The sequence below is a fragment of the Rhinopithecus bieti genome, unplaced genomic scaffold (genome assembly GCF_001698545.2).
Source record: "Rhinopithecus bieti isolate Rb0 unplaced genomic scaffold, ASM169854v2 scaffold_1599, whole genome shotgun sequence".
Lineage (NCBI taxonomy): Eukaryota > Metazoa > Chordata > Mammalia > Primates > Cercopithecidae > Rhinopithecus > Rhinopithecus bieti.
The window spans coordinates 3,273,684-3,285,164 of NW_016804139.1; the positions used below are offsets into that span (position 1 = coordinate 3,273,684).

An 11,481-nucleotide genomic window follows, 5' to 3' on the forward strand; every position below is an offset into this window, starting at 1 on the left:
CCTCAGTGGGTTCCTCACATGCCTCTCTCCCTCATAACCTGACAGAATTGATAATCTTCGAAGCCCTGGGGTCAAAGCCTACTCTAGGATTCCTAGCTCAAACCAATTTAAAATATTGTGTGGTTTTGAGTAGATAGTTCTCCAAAGAAGATATACAAATGACCAAAGAGCACATGAAAAGATATTCAACATCACTAATCAGTAGGGAAGTACAAATCAAAATCACAATGAGATACCATCTCATATTCATTATCATGGCTATTATATATGTAAAAAAGAAAGTAACAAGTGATGGTGAAGGTATAGAGAAATTGGAACTTTTGTGGTCTGTTGGTAAAAATATAAAATGGTGTAATTGCTATGGAAAATAATATGGCAGTTCTCCTAAAAATCAAAACTAGAATTACCATATGATCAAGCAATTTTACTTCTGGGTATAAACCCCAAATAATTAAAATCAGATTCTCAAAGAGATATTTGTACAATTATGTTCATAGCGGTATTATTCCTAACAGCCGACAGGTGGAAGCCACTCAAGTTTCTTTTTTTAGGCATATGAAAATTCATTACTACAGTGTTTTCACCATTAAAATTTATGATCTTGGTCTTTACTTCTTGCCTTTGTATAGGGCCAAAAGAGACACACTGGCTACTTTGACAACCTTAAAGCGGACTCCAGGAATATCACCAACAGCATGACCTTTGTGACCAAATCCAGCAACCAGAACTTCATCGTTTTCCAGAATTAAGTTCAAGCAACCACTGTTGAGTACAAAAGCTGTGATTTTCTTGCCATTCTTGATCAGCTGGACCCTGACGCACTTCCTAATGGCAGAATTTGCCTGTTGGGCGTCAACTCCTACTTTTTCCAGCACGATTCCTTTTGCACGAGAAGCACTTCCAAAAGGGTTGGCCTTCAGGGCTGTACCCAAATGGGCTTTCTTGTACTGTTTATTATGCCATTTCTGGTCTCGTCAGTGACTACGGAGCTTCCTAGCAGTATGATGTCCATGACACCTGCACATCCTGTCGGAGCAACGGGCCTGAGCCAGAGAGAAGCAGCCAGAAGCCACTCAACTTTCTATCAGCAGATGGATGGTTAAACGAAATGTAGTACATACATATAGCACATTTATATGTATAAAAACATTATTTTGCCGTAAAAAGAAAGGAAATTCTGACACATGCTACAACATGAATGAACCTCGAGGACATTAAGCTAAGTGGAATAAACCACTCACAAAAAGATAAATACCGTATAGTTTCGCTTCTATAAGGTACCTAGAGCAGTGAAATTCATAGAGACCAAAAGTGAAATGGTAGTTGCCAGGGACTGGGGTGGGGAGGAGAAAATGAGGAATTTTTAAATGGATATAGAGTTTCAGTTTCGTAAGATAAAAAGTTCTGGTGACGGCTGCACAGCAATATGAATGTGCTTAATACCACTGAACTGTGCTCTTACAAATGATTAAGATGGCCAGGCACCATGGCTCACGCTTATAATCTCAACACTGTGGGAGGCCAAAGGAGATGGATCACTTGAGATCAGGAGTTCGAGACCAGCCTGGCCAACATGGCAAAAGCCTGTCTCTATTAAAAATACAAAAATTAGCTGGGCGTGGTGGCAGGTGCCTATAATCCCAGCTATTTGGGAAACTGAGGCATGAGAATCTCTTGAACTTTGGAGGTGGAGGGTGCAATGAGCTGAGATCACGCCACTGCACTCCAGCCTGGGCAACAGAGTGAGACTCTGTCTCAAAAATAAAATAAAATAATAAAATAAAAAATAATTTAGAGGGTAAATTTTGGGTTACATGTGCTTTGTCATTATTAAACAATTATTTTGCAAGCTAACACCACATGAACCAAACATTTTGGTGAGCTGGAACAGCCTACGAGTTGCCAACTTACAGCCTTCAGGATTTAGCAATAGCTGAAATAGCCAATATAGGACCAATAGTAATGACTGAATTCAGCACAATGATCTTGAAGTAATGAATAAATTCAGCATTATGAATTTGTTTTTAAAGATGTTTGGGTATTACTCAGGCAAAAAAGTTACTTCCCGTTGAGGTTCAATGTTGAAATCTTATTTGAATTTGTATGTTGTTAAGCTTTGATATAACAATTGATAGCATGACTGGCAAGGGGAAGAGGTATATCATAAAGCAAAGAAGAGCTTGTTGCTCAGATAAGGAAAGAAAATAAATTTGAAAGCTTTAAGACCAAGATAGGAATTTGTAGAGTTAACAAAAATGAAATGAATATATGAAAATATGTAGGTTTCTTATTGCTAGAAAATAAAAAAATAGAAGAAACAATTTAAAAAATCTGGTCATTCACTATATGCCTGTATATGTTATTTATACACATATATTTATATCTTGTGTGTATATAAATTATATAGATGGTCTTTCATACTTCCTCTAGATGGGTAACCCAGTGGTGAAACAAAATTTCTGTACATGAGAAGTTTGGAAACTGAGCTGAGGTTTCCTATTACTTCCCAGTGGACTAGTAGAGAGTAGCTTTTTTCTCCTTTTACCAACAATCTGCAAGAAAATGGGAGTGTTTGAAAGCCTCCACTTGTATAGAGTGTTCCAGTATAGCCATTCTAATGCCAATACTCTCAAAGTGAAAGTGAACTAAAATAGTCAAACCAAACTATCCATCAGATAAGTGCTTATATAACCACAGAAATCTAGAACAAATTAATTTGACTTCAAATGCTTCCTGAAATGCAGTCTAAAAACAAAAGAAACTGCCTAAGCATGTGAACTTTGCTAGCTATTTTTTGTTTAGATTAAATTTTAAATTGTTACTTTAGAATTTTTTTTTTGTATTGTTGGTAAAGCAAGTAAGTAATTTGTTTCATTGCAAGTCAACAATTTCAGTGTAAGAAAAAGGAGATGTAATAACTGAATCAATAGTTTAAATAGGAAAGCTGCACTGTTGGAAAGATTAATATAAATTGTGGTGTTCCATGGCTGGAAAACATTGGTTATAGCCCTGTGCACTGACAAGGTCCAGGGCAAGGTCATTCTGTGATCTACTCTAGTGTTCAAGAGCACAGGACCTCTTAGAAAATGGTTGATTCCGTATATGGGCTGGAAAGTACAATGTGAAACTCTACTATCAGGTTGTGCCAGGAAGCAGGGAAGCTTTTGAAGATTAATGGTGTTATGTCAAAAGACCACAGAAACCAATTTAAGGTGTGCTTGAGACAATTCGAGCACCAAAAGGAGGATAATAGTTTTTGTCAGTTGACACACTGTAAATCTGAAAAACTATTAGTTCATAATAATGTGCAAAAGAGAAAAAAGTAAACGAAGTGTTGAGGCTTGTTATTCAATCATGTTTGTGTTATTAACTAATTTATTGTATGGCTAAATAGCGTAGAAACAAAAAGCGTAAATGTGTCAGCTCAATGCATTTTCTGACTCAAAGGGAATATGAGTAGAATGATACCACAAGTTGTGACCTTAAATCAGACATAAAATATTCAAATTAGATTGTGTATATAGACATATTAGGTTGGTGCAAAAGTAATTGCGGACTTTGCCATTTAAAAGAAAAAAGGCAAAAACCACAATTACTTTTGCACCAATTTAATACATATATAAGCATATGTTCTCATATATTATTGGTAATATATAATGATACATATTATATATTGCTGTATTATATATAATAGTATACATTATATAGATATATAATGATATATATTATATTGATATATGTTCATATATCATGATTATGTATTAATATATTGTGATAATATATCTTATATTAATATATTTATATATTAATATATCATGACATATTAACATATATATACCATCATATTAATATGTAATATACCATTATATGTAAACATATGTAATTTTGATATGTATGTTTATATATAATGATATATATGATATATGTCATTATTATATATAATTATGAATTACCAATAATATATTAGTACATATGCTGATATATATGCATTAAGTTGGTGCAAAAGTAATTTTGCTTTTTCACTTTTTTGTATAGTTTTATAGTTCTAAGAATAAAATAATTTTAAGAGTCATCAGGCCCAAAGGACTTAAAGTTACATTTCTCAGGAGCCCATCAAGGGCAAAGACCTTCAGAATTAGAAGAGGAATCACCTTTCTATTAATTGAAGTTTTCCAACTTGAGTGAAAGAACTCTTACGAGACTAAAGAATTAGATCATACAGATAACCTGAATTCATGGAAGTAGGCTAACTGATCCTCTTAGAGTTTTGAAATCACTGGTGTAACAAAAATTGGGTTCAGCAACCATAGCAACAAATAATGTCCTTGTGAGGTAAATTTCCCTCAATAACATCAACTAACAGGTATGGGAATTGTTTTCTTCACATGAATTAGCATGTTTTTCAACCTGAGAATATTTATAACTAAGTACAGAAATGTTAAGAAGGAAGCTCTGCCTTGTTGATATTGTATATGCTAATGATAAACATATTATTGGCCAGTGGAGTCACAGTTTTAAATAATTTAAAATGGCTATTTAAATAATATGCAGTATTTAATTTATGACTTTAAGAAGTAATCATATACAGTTTTATCTCATCTAAGAAAACATTAGGTTTACATTCTTTACAAGCATTGCTCATTAAATGTATAAGAATTATTGAAGACCCAGGAAAATTTTATTTCCTGTATTAGCCAATTGTAGTATTTAAAAGGCAAATTCTTGAGGTGATCCAACTGCTAAGTGTTCTTCCATCACAAAGTGTCACTCCTCCCTATTGTCACTCCTATTCTGTTCCCCAACACCTCACTACCTGATCTACAAATTGGAGATATGAGTGTTCAAAGGCCACCTAAACACTGTAGGCTATTTAGTCTCCTTGTTCACAGGCTCCGGCTGTATCCCGATAAACTTCCCATGGCCTAATTCCCTGCTCCCTGTCCTAGTCTTGTTATTTCATAAAGTGACACACTGGGGTATAATAGAATAATAACAATAAGAGCAGGGTGCTTTGATTTTCTCAAATAACAGTATCTCATCATGTGTTCTGCTCCATTTTTCTATTTATTTATTTATTTTATTGTTTTTGAGACAGAGTCTTGCTCTGTTGCCCAGGTTGGAGTGCAGTGGCACTACCTCAGCTCACTGCAACCTCTGCCTCCCAGGTTCAAGTGATTCTCCTGCCTCAGCCTCCCAGTCGCTGGGGCTATAGGCAGGCGCCAACATGCCCGGCTAATATTTGTATTTCTAGTAGAGATGGTGTTTCACCATGTTGGCCAGGCTGGTCTCGAACTTCTGACCTCAGGTGATTCACCTCAGCCTCCCAAAATGCTGGGATTACAGGCATGAGCCACTGTGCCCGGACCATTTTTTCTATTTATAATGATACGGGAGGTGGGCAGAAAAGTGCTGGGTAGAGAAGAATGGGGTCCCTGGAGTGGGCTCCACCCTTGGACCTTTTCCCCATGGACCTAGGTGAGAATGGGGACTCCTGTTTTCATGCCCAAATGTTGCATTTTTCAAGACCACTCTGGTCCTCCATGCCCCCCAACCTGTGCCCATATAAACCCGAGACCTTAGTGGGCACAGACACAAGCACAAGCAGCTGAATGTCAGAACTAGAAGACCAGTGATGACAGAACAGCATGGCAGAGAAAGAGAGAAGAGGAAGGATGTCTGGACACCTAGGGGAGTTCAGGCAGGGGCAACTGGAGAAGAGTCTGGCCGCTGGGAGGCCCGACTCCATGGGAAAACCACCTTCCCACTCCATTCCCCACCTTCCGGCTCCCCATCCATCTCAATGACAGCCACCTCCACCACTCAATAAAACCTTGCACTCATCCTTCGAGCCCACATGTAATCTGATTCTTCTGGTACACTGGGCAAGAACTTGGGATACAAAAGGCTGTCACCCTGGCCCCCTGCCCTTGCAGTAAGGCACAGGATCCATTGAGCTGATTAACATACAAGTCATCTGCAGATGGAAAATCTAAAAGAACTTGGTAACACACACCCATAAGGGCTTCAGGAGTCACAGATAGCTACTCTGAGAGGCTGCCGTGGGGCCAGCCTTGCACCTGCCCATCTGCATGTTCTCCCTGGGGTTTTGAGCTGTGGGGAAAGCAAGCATACAACACCCCTCAGACTAATTCTGAGGGGAATCAGAGAACTCTCCCATTCCAATAACATTTATAAAGCAGGGAGGCCAGTACTATACAGGGCTCCATTGGGTGGGTAGGGGTTCTGCACTCATTTAGAAAATGACCACAGTTGACCTTTGAACAATGCGGATTTGAACTGCATGAATCCACTTACGCGTGAATTTTCTTCCACCTACGCCACATCTGATATAGCGTGACCAAGCCCTCCTCTTCCTCCTCTCCTTTCAGCCTACTCAATGTGAAGACAATCAATGTTTATGACGATCCACTTCCACTTAAGGAATAGTATACATATTTTGTCTTCCTTATGGTTTTCTTAATAACATTTTCTCTTCTCTAGATTAATTTATTGTAAGAATACAGTACATAATACATATAATGTACAAAATATGTGTTAATCGACTATGTTATTAGTAAGGCTTCAGGCCAACAGTAGCTATTAGGAATTAAGTTTTTGGAGGAGTCAAAAGTTGTACGTGGATTTTCAACTGGGAGGGAGATTAGCTCTTCTAACCCCTGCATTGTTCAAGAGTCAACTGTATCTGACTTTTCCATCAAAGGGGTTATGCCCATGTCCTGGTTGTTCCTTATCTGCTCTTTGGATGGCTAAGGGTTTCCAAGTAGTATTAGTGTCAAAAATAAATTGCTCTAGAAATAGATTTCTTTCAGGGGGTCACAGACTCAGATCAAGGTTCTGATATTATGGGACATACTTTCTACATGTGTTTAAAATCCTAAATGTCAAATAATAACCTCGTATTTTTTCCCACTCTGAGGACTCTGGCAAAGTAAAGAGAGGAAACTATGACATTAAAGAAACACTAAGTAATTTCTCAGTGAATGAGGGTGCAAGTGGCTGAGATCTTCCAATGATCAATACATGTGAGAAGTCATTCTGCATTCTGGGGCTTCAGGCCACTGAAATAATCAGGAACAATGCAGAGAGCTTCCAGCTTATATTCCGGCTGTTTCTCTCCAAAGCAGAAAACGTGGTAATGCCATTTACAAACACTTGTTCTGCCTACACTTCCTTTTCTCTATACATACGGGCTACCAGTTCAATAATATATTCTACGCCAATGAATTCTTTCCAGCTGGAGATGGTCTGTGTAAAGGAATTTTGGACTAAAACAGCCTTGTATCTGGATGGGCTGTGCCCTGTGAAATTCTCTCAATCCCTTTGCTGAACCATGCTTAAGATCACTGTTATGTATGCGCCTGTCTCATTGTTAAGTCTTCCTGCATGTTAACCAGGGACCTGCAAATTCTAGGCCTTAACTACATCAAAGTAATCATGGAAGCAAGGGGGATTTCTGTAATTTGCAGATACCACTGAAGAGTAGAAAAGCTCAGAAAGGGATTCCTAGATTTTACCACTTTCTGGCAGCCTCAGATTTAAAATGGGAAAACACAATTGCCTTGGGGCATTAGCCACTGCCTAAGGGAAGTCCACAACATAATCTTTTTTTTTTTTTTTTTTTTTTTTTAAGAACAGAGTTTCACTCTTGTCACCAAGGCTGCACTGCAATGGCGCGATCTCGGCTCACTGCAACCTCTGCCTCGCGGGTTCAAGCGTTTCTCCTGCCTCAGCCTCTGGAGTAGCTGGGATTACAGGTGCCCACCACCATGCCTGGCTAATTTTTGTATTTTTAGCAAAGATGGGGTTTCGCCATGTTGGTCAGGCTGGTCTCGAACTCCTGACCTCAGGTGATCCACCTGCCTTGGCCTCCCAAAGTGTTGGGATTATAGGTGTGAGCCACAAAATAATCTTAAAGATCTGGGAGATGAGGGACAAGCAACCTCAGGACCACAGCTTCGAACTAAAAAACCACTCAGTTAATTTTGTGACTGCCAGTAGAAAGGTCCTCCTTTTCTTGCCTCTCTCCATCCTACTCTCCATCTGCTTATAGACCGCCTCTCAAATTCATCCTTCTCTACCTCTTCCTCTGTCTTTTGATGACATAGTTGTTTCTTCTCTTTCCATATTTTGCTCTCAACCCGTGGTTATATAAGTCACTATGAAGTCTTTTCCTTCCAACTACCGCCATTTTGACCTTTCTGCCCATTTTGAGGACATTTGTAAATAAAATTCTCTGCTTGAGGTTTTTTGGGCCACCCAGTTTCTGCCAAGTCAGGCTGCAGATCAGTGTGAGAACTGGTTGTGTTAAAACTTCTTCAGAGTACTTTTCCCCCTTTGTTACAGGATAGACTTCAGACAGCTACTTCTTCTTGTAGATGTCTGAGAGTGTAGAATGAAAGTGTTGTTTCTAGTATACCCTTATTTTGAGGACAAGTCCTGGCAAAGATGCTTTGTGTGGCCAAACTTCAGTCAGACTTCTGAACTTTTTCTTAGGCCTGTCTGTGCACTCTCTTATCAAATCTAGTTTTAGCAAAGAACCCTACTAAGTCATTTTAGCAAGAACCCTCCCACCCCCAACATCCGATCATTCTTGATCATATGCCTCATCCTCCACCCACGTCCTGGGGTAATGTCATCACATGAACAGCCTTCCACAGACATCCTGGCAGGTGGGTTTAGCCAGAATCCTCCTTATCCCTGATGTTTTCTCTTAGTAATTTTCCATCCACTGACCCTTACCTTGCTCCTTGGTTATAAATTCCCACTTGCCTGGGCCGTCTTCAGAATTGGACCCAATCTCTCTCCTCCACTGAAAAATCCCATTGCAGGGGACCTTATGTCTTTCACAGTGGTCCTTAGTAAAGTCTGCCTTACCACGCTTTCACAAGCATCATTGAATATTTTTTCTTTTGGTACCCTTGCTTTGAAGGAGAATGTTTCCTATTATTTTCCTCACTTTGCGCTGCCTTGTCTCCTGTATTTGTCTCCACTTTAGGCCTTGTCTCCTGTACTTGCAGAGCGGTGACAAACTGAGGATTAACTTTCCAGGATGTAAATATCTAGGTATAGAAAGTTACTAATCAAATTCAATCCAAACAAAACTAACCTTTCAAAATCAAAGAAAAAGAGAGGATTCTGAATGCAACAAGAAAAAAGAAGCAAATAACATATAAGGGGGTTTCAATATGGCTCACAGCAGAAACCTTACAGGCCAGGAGAGAGTGGGATTATATATTCAGAGCACTAAAGAAAAAAAACCTGTCCGCCAAGAATACTGTACCCAGCAAAGCTGTCCTTTAGAAATGAAGGAGTTTTAAAGACTTTACCAGAAAATAAAAGCCGAGGGAGTTTATCATTACCACACCCATCTTACAAGAAATGCTAAAGGAAATTTTTGAAGCTGAAATAAAAGGATACTAATAAGTAACATAAAAATGTCTGAAAGTGTAAAACTCACTGGTGAAACTAAGTAAACAGGGAAATTCAGAATACTCTAATATTGCAATGGTGGTGTGTAAATCACTTAAATCTTTAGTATAATGGTTAAAAGACAGAACTATTAAAAATAATAATAGGTACAATAATTTGTTAAGGGACATGTAGTATAAAAAGATGGAAATTGTGACATCAAACATACAAAATGTTGAAGGAAGAATGGAGTAAAATGTAGAGTTTTTTTGGAATAAAATTTAAGTGGTTATCAATTTAAAAGAACCTGTCATAACTGTAAGATGCTTTTTTGTAAGCCTCAAGGCAACCACAAAGCAGAACCTACAGTTGATATACAGAAAATAAAAATCAAGGAATCAAAACATACCACTAAAGAAAATCACTCAACCACAAAGGAAGATAGAAAAAGAGAAAGAAAGAAACAAGGATCTATGAAACATTTTAAAAAGGTGGTAGTAAGCCCTTACCTACAAATAATTACCTTGAATGTAAATGAATTAAATTATCCAATCAAAAGACATAGAGTGTCTAAACTAATTTTTTTAAGACCTAGATATATACTACTTAGAAGAGATTTTCTTAACCTGTAGACTAAAAGTAAAGGGATGGAAAAAGATATTTCATGCAAATGGAAATCAGAGAGATTGGTAAAGGAAGCAGGGGTAGTGATAAAACTGGAGAATGGTTACCAGGGACTGGCATCAGGGCTTGGGGAGATGTTGATAAAAAAGTACACAATTTTAGTTAGAAGAAATAAGTTCAAGAAGTCTATTGTACAGCATGGTGATGTGAACACCAAATATCTGAGAGGTCTCAGTCAATATGGGAAGTTTATTTTGCCAAAGTTAAGGACACACCCATGACACAGCCTCAGGAGGTTGTGACAACATGTGCCCAAGGTGTCTGAGGCACAGCTTGGTATTATACATTTTAGGGAGACATGAGACATCAATCAACATGTGTAAGATGTACATTGGTTCTGTCCAGAAAGGCGGGACAACTTGAAGCTTGGTGGGTCTTCCAGGTCATTGGTAGACAAGAGACAAACGGTTGCGATCTTTGGAGTTTCTGATTAGCTTTTCCAAAGGAAGCAATCAGATAAGCATTTATCTCAGTGAGCAAAGAGATGACTTGGAACAGAGTGGGAGGCAGGTTTGCACTAAGCAGTTCCCAGCTTGACTTTTCCCCTTAGCTTAGTGATTTAGGGGTCCCAAAATTTATTTTCCTTTTACAGTGAACATAGTTAATAACAATATATTTTATACTTGGAAAATGCTAAAAGAGTGAATGTTAAGTGTCCTCACCACAGATATGATAACTATATTAGGTAATGTATATGTTAGTTAGCTAGATTTAGTCATTTATACACACACACACACACACACACACACACACACAGACACAGACACACACTACGGGAGCAGTGGCTCATGCCTGTAATCCCAGCTCTTCAGGAGCCTGAGATGGGTGAGTCACCTGAGGTCAGAAGTTCAAGACCAGCCTGGTCAACATGGGGAAACCCCATCTCTACTAAAAATACAAAAATTAGCCAGGCGTGATGATGGCCGGTGCCTGTAATCCCAGCTACTCGAGAGGCTGAGGCAGGAAATCACTTGAACCCCGGGAAGCAGAGGTTGCGGTGAGCTGAGATCACACCATTGCACTCCAGACTGGGCAATGAGAGTGAAACTCTGTCTCAAAAATAAAAAACAAACAAACAAACAAATTATGTTGTATATAATAAATACATTAAAATTTATCAATCAAAACATAAAGTAATTTAAAAGAGTAAGCCCAACATACAAACCACAAATTTTCCTATAGCAACTTCAAAATAACTCAATTTTGCCATTTCTAAAATAAGCTGGTCACAAGAGATGAGTTAAAACACTCAATAGACGATAGTGTTGTTTAGATTCAGGTGAGCCACTGAACAGATTTGAACAAGCAAGTAGCAGGTGTAGGAGACCAGAAAAATCACCACAAAATACAACTGTAGGAGACCCTAAA

The 11,481-nt window shown here is 38.4% G+C and overlaps 1 pseudogene; it reads right to left on the minus strand.

The window, feature by feature from the left end:
• Positions 1-593: 593 nt before the first annotated feature.
• On the minus strand, positions 594-1,025 carry LOC108525873 (40S ribosomal protein S23 pseudogene; annotated as a pseudogene).
• Between the last annotated feature and the right edge of the window lie 10,456 nt (positions 1,026-11,481).